The 16,517-nt window shown below is 40.0% G+C and overlaps 1 long non-coding RNA gene across 2 annotated transcripts in view; it reads left to right on the top strand.

The window, feature by feature from the left end:
* Positions 1 to 15,141: 15,141 nt before the first annotated feature.
* Positions 15,142 to 16,517, top strand: part of LOC117980623 (uncharacterized) — a 56,107-nt gene continuing 54,731 nt past the window's right edge. For both annotated transcript variants that reach the window (XR_008625669.1, XR_004672039.2), the window contains exon 1: positions 15,142 to 15,260. This is a non-coding gene — a long non-coding RNA (uncharacterized LOC117980623). The remainder of the gene's footprint in view (positions 15,261 to 16,517) is intronic.

A 16,517-nucleotide genomic window follows, 5' to 3' on the forward strand; every position in this document is an offset into this window, starting at 1 on the left:
CAGACCCCAGTAGAAGGATTTTGTTTTCTCTGGTTAAGTCCAATCAATAAATGATACAGAGCTTTTTTAGGTGTCTGTCGCTAGATGGCACTATATAAACACCTTCATTTTCACTTTTCACATCTTCCCGAAGTAGTCAGAAAGGAGGCAAAATATCAGGTAAGGCAATCCTTTTAGTCTTCTTGAAATTGCTGCTGTTTATTAATTTAACTAAATCTTTAATTATAAACCTAAACACCTTGTAACAGATTTGCCAATACCTTAATCCTCTATCAGCAAGTACGGTTCCATTGACAGGAGATTGGCTCGAAGGCAGCTTTGGGTTTGTTATTTGACAGATAGGAAACTGAATAATAAGAAGGCAAGAAAATTGATAATATGTGAAAGAGAAGACAGGAAAAAGAAATACATTTATGAGAAAATGTATAATCTTGAATTTTCTTTGGTTTCCATTAAACTGCCGGTGCCTCAGAAGATTGTCAGTTTAACGTTCTATCAGTAGTACCATAATTTATTCTTTTGTTATACCATGAGGATTGAAGACGAAAAGGCCCATGCTAGCAGGAGGCACAAGAAGAGATTATATATGCAAATAATTCTGTAGCTCTTGTACCGGGAGAGGGTTTGTCTTGTAATATTTCTTTGAAGACACACATAGAAATCTTTGATTGGTCTACAAAAAGCAAAATTGTGAGGTTAAAAAGAAGAGGGAGAAAGAGAAAGAATATTTGAAAAGAGTATGCAAAGCTATGATAAAAAGTCAGAAGATGGATGATAACTGCAGCATCTTTTTTTTTTTTTTTTGAGAGCTAAGAATAGTGGGGATGAGGGGGTGGGTAAGGCATGCAAAGCAATTTGGAGAAGCAAGGGTAAGTGTGTTCAAGCCTGGGGAATTGAGGACATCTGGTCATATCCAGACAAAATGTTTAATCTGTGTAACTGGCAGTGGGCAGGGGTAACCCAGCTAGCCTGCCTTCCAAGTCAGGTCGGCTGCTCCTTGACTCTGCTTCTCAGGAGTGGTGCGCTGTGTTCCATGGATCTGAGGTGCCATGTGCTGCTTTCTGCCCCCAGGAAAGAAGCAGACACTGAGGGAGAATTTTAAAGACTTCAAAGAGCCCGAGTGGACCACCACATCCCTGTAGCTGGCAGTCCTATAGCTGGCGGTCCTACTTGTCCAGTAAGGTTAGGGAGGAATGGAGAGGCGGAGGAGTTGGAATATGTGGGTAGGGGTGGGGTTGGGAATGAGTGAAGTGGAAGAGGGCTGGCTAAATGAGCTCTCCTCTTCCAGCACACATTCAGTAAACTTTCTCCCTTCCTCTGTATTTCAGCTTACAAACACTGGCTCCTCTCTGAAAAGGTCACCCTGCTTTTCAGACAGAATTTGTGACTCTCGGCAGCTGGGAATACTTTGGAACTGAAGAGAACCTATTAGGAGAGAGAAAAAACAGAGTCATTATTAAGCCAAAAAAAAAATGGAGAAAAGATTCACCTCTAAATTTTATTTAATGACAACAAAAACACACAACATTTCTCTTTGATTCATAACGTTAATAAATTCTACTTATCGTTTGCAATAATTCCAAGGTGTTCTAAAGACACCTTTATATTAGAAAAGAGTTCCATATTAGTTTGAATTACTTCAGGAAAGAAATGCCCTATTCCACCACTACAAGTTATGGGGAAATCTATAGCAGAACATTTTGTACTCTCACTAATGAAGAAAGAACCCAATAAGGATTGCTGTATTTTGGAGATTAGGGAATTGTGTTTACACTCACAATAAAATGTTAAGCTACTACGTCAGAGAAGGCTTGGTTCATTTATTTTGACACCAGTATTTGAAATAATTTAGTTTCCTTGGTAAATGATCTGTAGACTGTTCCAAGTGTTGTTAGCTAAAATATTATTAATGTGAATTCATTCAACACACTTCATAATTTTGCTGAGAAATGAGACGTGAAAACTGCATGTTATGGTCCCAAGAGGTGAAGGAGGGGAGCAGAGAGAGAAGCAAGGATGAACAGTGTGAGCGAATTTATGGGAGTTTAGAATGAGAGACTGGGAGGCACCAGCAATAGAAAAACGAGATCATGAAATTTGAATTTTGCTATTGTAGGAGTGGAAAGATGTGATACCTTTCCTCGCTCATCATAAAGGTCACAGCTGACACTTAATACTCCTAACAAAAAGGCAGGTTAACAAAAGAAAAGCATAACATATTTTTAAAATCAAAGTTTTACATGACACAAGAGTCTTCAGAAGTGAAGACCCAAAGACCAAGGGAAAACTGCTTAGGTTCTATAAAGAATGAACAGCTGTACAGATAGGTAACTGGACAAAGGGGTACAACCCAATGGTAACAGATGAAGGTGGAAAGCTCAGCAAGGCCTGTCCAGTTTCATCTTGGCCTCACTGTGTAGTGAAACTTCCTCCCTGCCAACGGGGCAGGACCCCTTCTGAAATGAGGATCTTCAAGGAAGAAGGAGAAGAGAGACTGTAACCTTTCTAGGTGTTATGGCTTGCTTTGAGGGAGAAGGGTTCTAGTTTTTATGACTTACCTTGAAGAAGAAGAATTCTGGTTTCTATGACTCGCTTCAGGGGAGAGACAAGGACAAGAGAAAGGAGGGTAGGAGACAGTCAGAGAGAGGCTTTTCTTCTGAGGCTACTTCTGAAGCCTTGCAATCTCCTTTAGTTTTATGTACTCAGCATGCCAAAGCACCATACTTTGGAGTATTGTGTTCTGAGCCCCAACACTATCAATTATCATTCAGTTTCAGCTTGAAAAATGAACTCTGTGGTGAATAAGCACACTGGAGTAGTCACTGAAGTGTCTACATTCTGCTCAACTAAACAGTTAGCACTGTGAAGAAGGCTTTTGGAAAACAAAATTTTGATATATTGACTCTAATTAAAAAAATGTATAGCCACAGTCCAACTAACTCCAAATGAGCACATTATTGCAGAGTCCCTGGAAAATATTTTGTGGAAGTAAAATTTTGAGGGAGAGGCCTGGTGCGGTAGCTCACGCCTGTAATCCCAGCACTTTGGGAGGCTGAGGCAGGTGGATCGTGAGGTCAGGCATTCGAGACCAGCCTGGCCAACATAGTGAAGCCCTGTCTCTACTAAAAATACAAAAAATTAGCTGGGTGTGGGTGTGGGCACCTGTAATCCCAGCTACTTGGGAGGTTGAGGCAGGAGAATCACTTGAATCTGGGAGGTGGAGGTTGTAGTGAGCCGAGATTGCGCCACTGCACTCCAGCCTGGGCGACAGTGCAAGACTCCGTCTCAAAAAAAAAAAAAAAAAAAAATTCAGGGAGAAAAAGTCAAGAAAGCTTGGAATGAGTCACTCTATCCCACAATTTCAACAATTCTGTCCAGAGCCCGAGGTGCCAGGTGTTTTTTTGGCTTTGCTTCTGTGCAGGAGCTCGTGCTTCTCCATCTGAGCACCTTCTTTCTCATCCTTTCTGTAATTCTCCTTTGTTCACCTACATTGTTATTTCATGAAGTCATCCCTGGACCCTCTAAGACACCCCTGCTTCCAGGCCAGAATAATAACATCCTCTGAATCCCACTGTCCTTTATCTGAATTGCTTTCAGTTTGTTCTATAACTTACTTTATAATAATTTGTATATATAGCTTAATCTTCATTGAAATATAAGCTCCTCGCAGGCAGTGACTTTGTCAGAATTATCTTTTCAGGTAACAGACACCCAAATATATTTAAATCACTTAATCTTCATACAGCTCTAGGAGTAATGTTCCACGTGAACTGTGGGCACATTGCTAGGATTTTCCCCATCACCCAATGTAATCTAGTTCACACGTGCTAAAAGCATTCACTTGATGAATGTTTCCAATGTCTTTATCCATCAGTATTTTATTAAATTTATGCTGGGAATCATTTCTAACATGATTATACTCTTGCCCCCATGCCAGGCTGCATTAGGAGAGCCTGCTCTGTGATGACCCGAGCTGTGATGACCAATTGTCCCAGTTTGTGCAGAACTAGGGAGTTTTCCAGGATGTGGGATTTTCAGTGCTAAATTGGAGACAGTACCAGGTAAACTGGGTTGGTTGGTCACCCTAACACTGCTCCCCAGCCCCCTGAATATTCTAATATTCTTCTGTTAGAGCTCTCATAAATGCAGAGTAATCTTTGATTTTCTTGTTTGTGTCTCTCACTAGACTAAGTTTCTTATCTCTCTGTATCTCTAGCATCTAGCACAGTGCCTAGTACTTAAGTGGTACTCTATAAATGGTTGTGGAGTGGATAAAGAATGAAAGAATATATGCATGAAGAAGAAGTAGAAAGGCTGCAGTGAGCCATAACTGGGCCAGTACACTCCACACTCCAGCCTGGGTGACAAGATGAGGCCCTGTCTCAAAAAAAAGAAAAAAGAAAAAAGCAACAGCAATTTTTCCTCTTTATTTCCCCACAAGGACAAGAAATGTATCCTTTCTGTGTCTCAATCCTGTTGTAGAGGGTTTTCAGAAAAATAGGGCAATGTGAAGAAAGCAGAGTTTCAAACTAAAGCCCAGAGGTTCATGGAAAACCTTGGCATCCTCTTCATAAGGAAGAGGCCCAAGAGACATACCATGAGCAGCCTGCTCCCTCCTCTCTTGTGCAGCTCAAATGTTTTCTCTTTTAAGAAGTCTTCTTTCACCCTCCTCCCACTCTGGACAGAGTCAGTTGCTGCCCACTCTGGGCTTCTATAGCATCTGTCTTCTCTGCTACTCTGAGGGCATCGTGAACCATCTGTACCTTATTCATTTTTGGATCACCAGAAGCTGGCATTATATCTGGTCTATAGTAGGTGCTTGTTAAATGAATAAAAGAAAATGTTGAAAGCACAGGGAAATTTATTCACAAGTGTTCCATAAGACAGAGGTAGAAATGAGAGGAGCTTCACTGAACTGAGTTGGGGAAAAAATAAAACGAGAGGCCGGGCACCTGTGACTCAATCTGTAATCCCAGCACTCTGGGAGGCAGAGGCCAGTGGATCGCTTGAACTCAGGAATTCGAGACCAGCCTGGGCAACATTGTGAAATCCCTTCTCTACCAAAAATACTAAAAATGAGCCAGGCATGGTGGCACGTGCACCTGTGGCCTCAGCTACTGGGGAGGTGAGGTAGGAGAATCTCTTGATCCCGGGACATGGAAGTTGCAGTGGGCCGAGATCAGCCACTGCACTCCAGCCTGAATGGATGGAGTGAAACCCTGTCTCAAAAAAACAAAACAAAACAAAAAAGAAAGATAAGAAATGAAAGGGGCTAAATTTAAGAAGATATTCATCACAGCAACTTAGATTGAGTAAGTGGTTTGCATTCTTTATTTCATTTAATTCTAACAACAAACCTCTAAACGTTTAAGTTATCCCTATTTTATAAAGGAGAACATTAAAGGTCAGAGAGCTTCAATAATTGTCACAGGTCACATATTCATAAGTGGCACAGACCAAGCTAGTTTCATATTCCATTTCATTTGATTTGGTTTAAGGAGTTTTGGAAAGCAGCTCCAAGCATACATTAGAGATAGAGAAGGGATGGGCAGGAAATACTGAGAATATTACTAACATTATTTTAAAAGAGCGGTGGAACGACCCACTCCCAAAATTCCCTTTGGAATATAATAAGAACACATGACTTCCTCAAAGCTCTCACTTCCTCAAGTACTATAGATTTTGAGATTTGGAGGAGGACAAGTTAATGTGCAGGGCTTGTAATTTTATATTTATGAGTAAGATGTGACTGAATATGATTATGTGATCTTTAGGGGAAGAAAAATCCAGTCTTAGATCCCATCTGAAACTCAAAACCCTAGAGGAATTCCACTTATGAAAAGGAGAATCCTTAAAAGAAAGGAAAGTTTGAAAAGGATCCTAGGGCTGAAAGTCATAAATTTTAACAGAAAGTGTGTGTGTGTGTGTGTGTGTGTGTGTGTGTGTAGGCAGGGAGGTGTTCAAGATTAGATTTAGTTATATTATATTAGATGTGCAAAAAAAAAAAAAACTTCAAAACCTTCTTTACTTCCTATACCTGCAGTGGTGTTAGAGGAAAGTAACGAAACAAAAGAGACTTATATTTTAAAATTTTGCTAAAATACATGTAACACCTTAACCATCTTTAAGTGTATACAGTTCAATGATAGAACAACAAAGACTTTAACTTGCCAATTAAAGTAACTTCTGGATGAAACATTTGTGTTCTGATAAATATTTCATCAATTCCAGGGTCATCACTTGTATTAGTCCATTTTCACACTGCTGTGAAGATACTACCTGAGACTGGGCAATTTATGAACAAAAGAGGTTTAATTGACTCACAGTTCCATATGGCTGGGGAGGCCTTAGGAAACTCACAATCATGGCAGAAGGTGAAGGAGAAGCAAAACCTTCTTCACAAGGTGGCAGGAGAGAGAGAGGGAGAATGAGTGCAGTGGAAACTGCCACTTTTAAACCATTAGATCTTGTGAGGACTCCTTCACTATCAGGAGAACAAAATGGGGAAACCGCCCCCATGATTCAATTGCCTCCCACCAGGTCCCTCCCTCCACACTTGGGGATCACAATTCGAGATGGGATTTGGGTGGGGACACAGAGCCAAACCATATAAGCTCCATACTAGGGATGTTCCTCCCCTCTTTGTTTATCTACTCAAGATAGCATTTGTAGGGGAAAGTTCTCTCAGCAGTGCAGGCACTGAGCATTCATAAATGATTTTCTATTGGTCTTTGTGACCTGGTGGATAGTCAGAAGGGGTCTCTAGACTAGTATCCACTGAAGTGTAACTGGAAAGTCCATTTTGCCTCTCTGGCTGTTTCTACCAGCATCCTTCCTCAATGCTCCACCCTAAGATTTGCACATCCAACTTCTGACTATATTTTTCTGGAAGGGGAGAGACTCTGTTTTCTTTCTCTCTGGAAAATACTTCCTTGATATCATATCCTTCTTTTTCCTGGTAGCACTAAGCACAATGACTCAGCCTTAATTGTGGATGAGCTATCTTCTCCACATGTTGAAAGAAACTGATTTGCACTTGCCAGGTATGGCTCTTGATAAGGGAGCATTGTCATAACTTAAAAAGAGGAATTACTGTGGACCAAACAAAATATTGCTCTTATCACATATATAAATAAAACTTTGAAATTGACAACCTTAGATCAATGAATGTAAAACATCCTTACTAGATTTTATCTAAATTCAATCTTTTTGTTTTTATATTATTATACTTTAAGTTCTGGGACACATGTGCAGAATGTGCCATTTTGTTACATAGTTATACAAGTGCCATAGTGGTTGGCTGCACCCATCAACACATCACCTACTGTCCTTCCCCTAGCCCCCTACCCCCAAACAGGCCCCGGTGTGTAATGTTCCCCTTCCTGTGTCCATGTGTTCTCATTGTTCAACTCCCATTTATGAGTGAGAACATGTGGTGTTTGGTTTTCTGTTCTTGCGTTAGTTTGCTGAGAATTATCGTTTCCAGCTTCATCCATGTCCCTGCAAAGGACATGAACTCATCATTTTTTATGGCTGCATTGTATTCCATGGTGTATATGTGCCACATTTTCTTTATCCAGTCTATCATTGATGGACATTTGGGTTGGTTCCAAGTCTTTGCTATTGTGAATAGTGCTGCAATAAGCATACGTGTGCATGTGTCTTTATAGCAGAATGATTTATAATGCTTTGGGTATATACCCAGTAATGGGATTGATGGGTCAAATGGTATTTCTAGTTCTAGATCCTTGAGGAATCGCCACACTGTCTTCAACAATGGTTGAACTAATTTACACTCCCATGAACAGTGTAAAAGCGTTCCTATTTCTCTACAACCTCTCCAGCATCTGTTGTTTCCTGGCTTTTTTTTTTTTTTTTTTTTTTTTTTTGAGATGGAGTCTCGCTCTGTCACCTAGGCTGGAGTGCAGTGGCATGATCTCGGCTCACTGCAAGCTCCGCTTCCCAGGTTCATGCCATTCTTCTGCCTCAGCCTCCCAAGTAGCTGGGACTACAGGCCCCCCCCGCCACCACACCAGGCTAATTTTTGTATTTTTAGTAGAGACGTGGTTTCACCGTGTTAGCCAGGATGGTCTTGGTCTCTTGACCTGGTGATCCGCCCACCTTGGGCTCCCAAAGTGCTGGGATTACAGGCGTGAGCCACTGTGCCCGGCCTGTTTCCTGGCTTTTTAATGGTTGCCATTCTAACTGGTGTGAGATGGTATCTCATTGTGGTTTTGATTTGCATTTCTCTAATGACCAGTGATAATGAGCATTTTTTCATGTGTTTATTGGCCACATAAATGTCTTCTTTTGAGAAGTGTCTGTTCATATCCTTTGCACACTTTTTAATGGGGTTGTTTGTTTTTTTCTTGTAAATTTGTTTAAGTTCCTTGTAAATTCTGGATATTAGCCCTTTGTCAGATAGATAGATGGCAAAAATTTCCTCCCATTCTGTAGGTTGCCTGTTCACTCTGATGATAGTTTCTTTTGTGGTGCAGAAGCTCTTTAGTATAATTAGATCCCATTTGTCAATTTTGGCTTTTGTTGCCATTGCTTTTGGTGTTTTAGACATGAAGTCTTTGCCCATGCCTATGTCCTGAATGGTATTGCCTAGGTTTTCTTCTAGGATTCTTATGGTTTTAGGTCTTACATTTAAGTCTTTAATCCATCTTGAGTTAATTTTTGAATAAGTTGTAAGGAAAGGGTCCAGTTTCAGTTTTCTGCATATGGCTAGCCACTTTTCCAATCACCTTTTATTAAATAGGGAATCCTTTCCCCATTCCTTGTTTTTGTCAGGTTTGTCAAAGATCAGATGGTTGCAGATGTGTGATGTTATTTCTGAGGCCTTTGTTCTGTTCCATTGGTTTGTATATCTGTTTTGGTACCAGTACCATGTTGTTTTGATTACTGTAGCCTTGTAGTATAGTTTGAAGTCAGGTAGCGTGATGCCTCCAGCTTTGCTCTTTTTGCTTAGGATTGTCTTGGCTATGCAGGCACTTTTGTGGTTCCACATGAAGTTTAAAGTAGTTTTTTTTCCAGTTGTGTGAAGAAAGTCAGTGGTAGCTTGATGGGGATAACATTGAATCTATAAATTACTTTGGGCAGTATGGCCATTTTCATGATATTGATTCTTCCTATCCATGAGCATGGAACGTTTTGCCATTTGTTTGTGTCCTCTCTTATTTCCTTGAGCAGTGGTTTATAGTTCTCCTTGAAGAGGTCCTTCACATCCCTTGTAAGTTGGATTCCTAGGTATTTTATTCTCTTAGTAGCAATTGTGAATGGGAGTTCACTCATGATCTGGCTCTCTGTCTATTATTGGTGTATAGGAATGCCTGTGACTTTTGCACATTGATTTTGTATCCTAAGACTTTGCTGAAGTTGCTTATCAGCTTAAGGAGATTTAGGGATGAGACGATGGGGTTTTCTAAATATATAATCATGTCATCTGCAAACAGAGACGATTTGACTTCCTCTTTTCCTATTCGAATACCCTTTATTTCTTTCTCTTGCCTGATTGCCCTGGCCAGAACTTCCAATACTATGTTGAATAGGAGTGGTGAGAGAGGGCATCCTTGTCTTGTGCCAGTTTTCAAAGGGAATGCTTCCAGTTTTAGCCCATTCAGTATAACATTGGCTGTGGGTTTGTCATAAATAGCTCTTATTATTTTGAGATAAGTCCCGTCAGTACCTAGTTTATTGAGAGTTTTTAGCATGAAGCGGTGCTGAATTTTTTTGAAGGCCTTTTCTTCATCTATTGAGATAATCATGTGGTTATTGTCATTGGTTCTGTTTATGTGATGGATTAAGTTTATTGATTTGCGTATGTTGAACCAGCTTTGCATCCCAGGAGTGAAGCTGATTTGATCGTGGCGGATAAGTTTTTTGACGTGCTGCTGGATTTGGTTCGCCAGTATTTTATTGAGGATTTTTGCATCAATGTTCATCAGGGATATTGGCATGAAATTTTCTTTTTTTGTTGTGTCTCTGCCAGGTTTTGGTATCAGGATGATGCTGGCCTCATAAAATGAGTTAGGGAGGATTCCCTCTTTTTCTATTGATTGGAATAGTTTCAGAAGGAATGATGCAAGCTCCTCTTTGTACCTCTGGTAGAATTTGGCTGTGAATCTCTCTAGTCCTTGACTTTTTTTGGTTGGTAGACTATTAATTACCACAATTTCAGATCTTGTTATTGGTCTATTCAGGGATTCAACTTCTTCCTGGTTTAGTCTTGGGAGGGTATATGTGTCCACGAATGTATCCATTTCTGCTAGATTTTCTAGTTTATTTGCATAGAGGTGTTTATCGTATTCTCTGATGGTAGTTTGTATTTCTGTGGGATCAGTGGTGATCTCTTCTTTATCACTTTTTCTTGCATCTGTTTGATCCTTCTCTCTTTTCTTCTTTATTAGTCTTGCTAGCAGTCTATCAATTTTGTTGACATTTCAAAAAACCACCTCCTGGATTCATTGATTTTTTGAGGGTTTTTTGTGTCTCTATCTCCTTCAGTTCTGCTCTGATCTTAGTTATTTCTTGTCTTCTGCTAACTTTTGAATTTGTTTGCTCTTCCTTCTCTAGTTCTTTTAATTTTGTGGTTAGGATGTCAATTTTAGATCTTTTCTGCTTTCTCTTGCGGGCATTTAGTGCTATAAATTTCTCTCTACACACTGCTTTAAATGTGTCCCAGAGATCCTGGTATGTTGTGCCTTTGTTCTCATTGGTTTCAAGGAACATCTTTATTTCTGCCTTAATTTCATTATTTACCACGTAGTCATTCAGGAGCAGGTTGTTCAGTTTTCATGTAATTGTGTGGTTTTGAGTGAGTTTCTTAATCATGAGTTCTAATTTCATTGCATTGTGGTCTGAGAGACTGTTATGATTTCCGTTCTTTTGCATTTGCTGAGGAGTGTTTTACTTCCAATTTTACTTTCAATTTTAGAATAAGTGCAACGAGGTGCTGAGAAGAACACGTATTCTGTTGATTTGGGGTGGAGAGTTCTGTAGATGTCTTTTAGGTCTGCTTGATCCAGAGCTGAGTTCAAGTCCTGAATATCTTTGTTAATTTTCTGTCTTGTTGATCTGTCTAATGCTGACAGTGGGGTGTTAAAGTCTCCCAATATTATTGTGTGGGAGTCTAAGTCTCTTTGTAGCTCTCTAAGGACTTGCTTTATAAATCTGGGTGCTCCTGTAATGGGTGCATGTATATTTAGGATAGTTAGCTCTTCTTGATGCATCGATCCCTTATCATTATGTAATACCCTTCTTTGTCTGTTTTGATCTTTGTTGGTTTAAAATCTATTTTATCAGAGATTAGGATTGCAACTCCTGCTTTATTTTGCTTTCCATTTCTTGGTAAATATTCCTCCATCCCTTTGTTTTGAGTCTATGTGTGTCTTTGCATAAGAGACAGGTCTCCTGAATTTAGCACACTAATGGGTCTTGACTCTTAATCCAATTTGCCAGTCTGTGTCTTTTAATTGGGGCATTTAGCCGGTTTACATTTAAGGTTAATATTGTTATGTGTGAATTTGATCCTGTGATTATGTTGCTAGCTGGTTATTTTGCCCATTAGTTGATGTAGTTTCTTCATGGTGTCGATGGTCTTTACAATTTGGTATGTTTTTACAGTGGCTGGTACCAATCGTTCCTTTCCATGTTTAGTGCTCCCTTCAGGAGCTCCTGTAAGGCAGGTGGTGGTGACAATATCTCTCAGTATTTGCTTGTCTGTAGAGGATTTTATTTCTCCTTCACTTATGAAGCTCAGTCTGGGTTGAAAATTCTTTTCTTTAAGAATGTTGAATATTGGCCCCATTCTCTTCTGGCTTATAGGGTTTCTCCAGAGTGGTCTGCTCTTAGTTTGATGGGCTTCTGTTTGTGGGTAACCCAACCTTCCTCTCTGGCTGCCCTTAACATTTTTTCCTTCATTTCAACCTTGGTGAATCTGAGGATTATTTGTCTTGGGGTTGCTTTTCTCGAGGAGTATCTTTGTGGTGTTCTCTGTATTTCCTGAATTTGAATGTTGGCCTGTCTTGCTAGGTTGGGAAAGTTCTCCTGGATAATCACCTGTAGAGTGATTTCCAACTTGGTTCCATTCTCCCCGTCACTTTCAAGTACACAAATCAAACGTAGATTTCGTCTTTTCACATGGTCCCATATTTCTTGGAGGCTTTGTTTGTTCCTTTTTATTTTTTTTTCTCTAATCTTGTCTTCTTTTTTTATTTTTATTTCATTAAGTTGATCTTCAATCTCTGACATCCTTTATTCTGCTTGATCAATTCAGCTATTGATACTTGTGTATGCTTCACGAAGTTCTTGTGCTGTGTTTTTCAGCATCATCAGGTCATTTATGTTCTTCTTTAAACTGGTTATTTTAGTTAGCAATTTGTCTAACCTTTTTTCAAGTTTCTTAGCTTCCTTGCATTGGGTTAGAACATGACCCTTTAGCTCGGAGGACTTTGTTATTATCCACATTCTGAAGCCTACTTCTGTCAATTTGTCAAACCATTCTCCATCCAGTTTTATTCCCTTGCTGGCGAGGAACTGTCATCCTTTGCAGGAGAAGAGGGGTTGTGATTTTTGGAATGTTCAGCTTTTTTGTGCTGATTTCTCCCCATCTTTGTGGTTTTATCTACCTTTAGTCTTTGATGTTCGTGACCTTCGGATGGGGTCTCTAAGTGGATGTGCTATTTTTTTCTGTTTGTTAGTTTTCCTTCTAACAATCAAGCCCGTCTGCTGCAGGTCTGCTGGAGTTTGCTGGAGGTCTACTCCAGACCCTGTTTGCCTGGGTATCACCAGCAGAGGCTGCAGAACAGCAAATATTGCTGCCTGTTCTTTCCTCTGGAAGCTTCGTCCCAGAGGGGCACCCGTCAGATGCCAGCCAGAGCTCTCCTGTATGAGGTGTCTGTTGGCCCTTACTGGGAGGTGTCTCCCAGTCAGGATACATGGGGGTCAGGGACCCACATGAGGAGGCAGTCTGACCCTTAGCAGAGCTTGACCACTGTGCTGGGAGGTCCGCTGCGGTCTTCAGAGCTGTCAGGCAGGGACGTTTAAGTCTGCTGAAGCTGCGCCCACAACCGCCCCTTTCCCAAGACGCTCTGTCCTAGCGAGATGGGGGTTCTATATCTAAGTCCCTGACTTGGTCTGCTGCCTTTTTTTCAGAGATGCCGTGCCCAGAGAGGAGAAATCTAGCAGTCTGTCCACAGCAGCCTTGCTGAGCTCCAGTGGGCTCTGCTCAGTTTGAAGTTCCCAGAGGCTTTGCTTACACTGTGAGGATAAAACCGCTTACTCAAGCCTCAGCAGTGGCAGATGCCCCTCCCCCCACCAAGCTGGAGCATCCCAGGTCTATCTCAGACTGCTGCTGTGTTGTCAGCGAGAATTTCAAGCCAGTGGGTCTTATCTTGCTGGGCTCCATGGATGTGGGACCGGCTGAGCCAGGCACGGGAGGGTATCGCCTGTTCTGCCGATTGTGAAGGCCCTGGGAAAAGTGCAGTATCTGGGCCAGAGATCACCATTCCTCCGGGTACAGTTTCTCATGGCTTCCCTTGGCTAGGGAAATGAAATCCCTGACCTCTTGTGCTTCCCGGGTGAGGTGATGCCCCACCCTGGTTCGGCTTGCCCTCGGTGGGCTGGCTGTACCCACTGTCCAACCAGTTCCAATGAGATGAACTGGGTATCTCAGTTGGAAACGCAGAAATCACCTGCTTTCTGCGTCGATTTCACTGAGAGCTGCATACCGGAGCTGTTCCTATTTGGCCATTTTGGCCAACCCCCTAAATTCAATCTTAAAAGAAAAAAGAGTAGGAATCCATTCTGTTTTTCAGAAAATGAACAGAAGAAAAACAATTCATTTATGTAAATATTTAATGAGTCTCTTCCATGTGCTTGCTATGCAGCTTGTTAGCTATATGTCCAAGAATTGGATTTAGGAAATGGGGGCCAAAAGTGGATAATGACTCCACCAACACACACACACAATTTGACTTTAAATAATATGTGATGCTACTACTTTTGACTTTGTTTTAATCAGAGAAGCAATGGAAGGCTATAAGTAAGCCTGTAGGTTTTGATTCAGAGCCATAGATTACATGTTCTTTACTTCTGTAAGAAAAACTTTTGAAAGGCAAGGGAAACATTTTACCTCGCTAGTCTATAGAATAATTATGGAAGTTTTGTTCATTTCAAAAAGAATATTCAATTATATTTTGAGTCTTTGCCTTTAGAAATTTCCATGAGAGTTTTTGTTGACAATGAATTCATTATGTTCTAAGGTTTTAAAAAATTATTAGCCTTCTATATTTGATAATTACATACTGATATATACTGTATTAAGTATATTAAGAATAAAAGATTTCTTAATGTTTAATATCCACTTTTGACATTTTTGTCTTTTCTGGAATGAAATCATGTGAACTAAAGATAGCTATCAATTTAATTAAAACTGCACAATGACTGAGTTTTTAATATTGAGATTGGTTGGACATTGATATCTCAGGCATAGCTGTTTAATTTTCATTAATACCAGGACAAGAAAAATTTTTATAAACAACATTTATATTTCTGGTTTTCCAGAAGTCTTTTAATATGGAAAAGGAAAAAGATCAAAATGTGATAGAAAGAACATAAGTTCTAACAGAAAGAATTCATCTGAAAAGAACTGAAAATACAAAGACATAGCTAATCCCAGCTGCACCAAACCAAATTGAATGAAACAAATGTTAACTCTAACATTGTCTTAACCTTATGCATTTTCTCCTGGTTTGCTCTGATTTATTCTGCTGCTGGTATGGTTACTATTTCATTTTTCTTTAACTTGTTTGTTTTATCCTTATTCAAGTAGAGTACCAATCAGGTAAGGAATTGGGCAGTGCAACTTTCTAAGAACTAGATGAATTTTTATGGTAGTTGCCTGTCAATTTCAAATTAATTTGTATCAAAGAGCTTTAGTTTTCCTCTACTTCCTTACATTCTCTGCCTGACCTTAGTCACTTTAAAATAGACCACAGAAAAGGGGGCAAAGTCCCTCATCCTTTTCAAATCTATTTTAGGCTCATGGATCAATATATACTGAACACAAACTTTGAGAAATTACAGAGACCTTTACTTTCTTTTATATTTTTCTAAATATTGATCTTTATTTCCTATAGTCAAGGAAGGTGTGGAATGGGCAGAAGGCAGCAAGATAAATGGTCGTATGGAGTTGGGATAAAATAAAAAATAAACCCCCTGGGTGTTGTAACATGAATGGAGTGTGCATATTACAGGTAAGCGTAAATAGTGTTGGCATCTAGAATTGAGATCTTTTGGGACCTAAGATTGTGTTGTACATGCCCTAGTAAAATTGTAAAAGAAGAAATTTTAGGCAATGATAATAGCTAAGCTAAGATTCATTGAGTATTTCCATGTATCAGGCACTTTCTAACAAGTTTTATTGAATCTTCACAATCCCATCCTGAGGGAAGTACTATCATTATTCTTGTTTTACAGGTCTAAAAAAATGAGGCACAGCATGGTAAATTGTTAAAAATCACAAAACTAGCGAGGATGGTGTGGTACTTATATTCACTGAACTAATACCCCATTATACATATAATCCACATATACCTATATATGCAGATGTGTACACACACATATGCATCCACACACCACACATATATATGTAAGAATATTCTCAAATAATAAAATTAAATCTGATGGAGGAAATGTACTCTTGAAGGAAGTGCCTTGTTAGAAAGTGGGACAGGAAGGAAGTGGGTTTTTGTCCCTACAATCATTGAATGGCTTCTCTTTCAACAAAAAATATAGTTATCCCTTGGTATGCACAGGCAGTTGGTTCCAGGACCCTTTTGGAGACCAACATCTAAGGATGCTCAAGTCTCTTATAGAAAATGGCATAGTATTTGCATATTGCCTGTGTACATCTTCCCATATGCTTCATTATCTTTATGTTATTTACATGATAATATCTAATACAATGTAAATCCTATGAAAATGGTTGTTATTCAGTATTGTTTTTATTGTTGTGTTATTATTGTTTTATTTTTATTTATTTTTTTGAGATGGAGTCTCACACTGTCACCTGGGCTGGAGTGCAGTGGCGCGATCTTAGCTCACTGCAACCTCCGCCTCCCAGGTTCAAGCGATTCTCCTTGCCTCAGTCTCCCAAGTAGCTGGTATTACAGGTGCCCGCCACCATGCCCGGCTAATTTTTTTGTATTTTTAGTAGAGACAGAGTTTCACTATGTTGGTCAGGCTGGTCTCAAACTCCTGATTTCATGATCAGCTTGCCTTGGCCTCCCAAAGTGCTGGGATTACAGGTGTGAGCCACCGCACCTGGCCTATTTTATTTATTTATTTATTTATTTATTTATTTATTTATACTTATTTTTTTGAGACGGAGTCTCGCTCTGTTGCTCAGGCTGGGGTGCAAAGGCACGATCTTGGCTCAGTCAACCACTGCCTCCCAGATTCAAGTGATTCTCCTGCCTCAGCCTCCAGAGTAGCTGGGGTTACAGGCACCT

Source organism: Pan paniscus, chromosome 5 (genome assembly GCF_029289425.2).
Source record: "Pan paniscus chromosome 5, NHGRI_mPanPan1-v2.0_pri, whole genome shotgun sequence".
In the NCBI taxonomy this organism is placed as follows: Eukaryota; Metazoa; Chordata; class Mammalia; order Primates; family Hominidae; genus Pan; species Pan paniscus.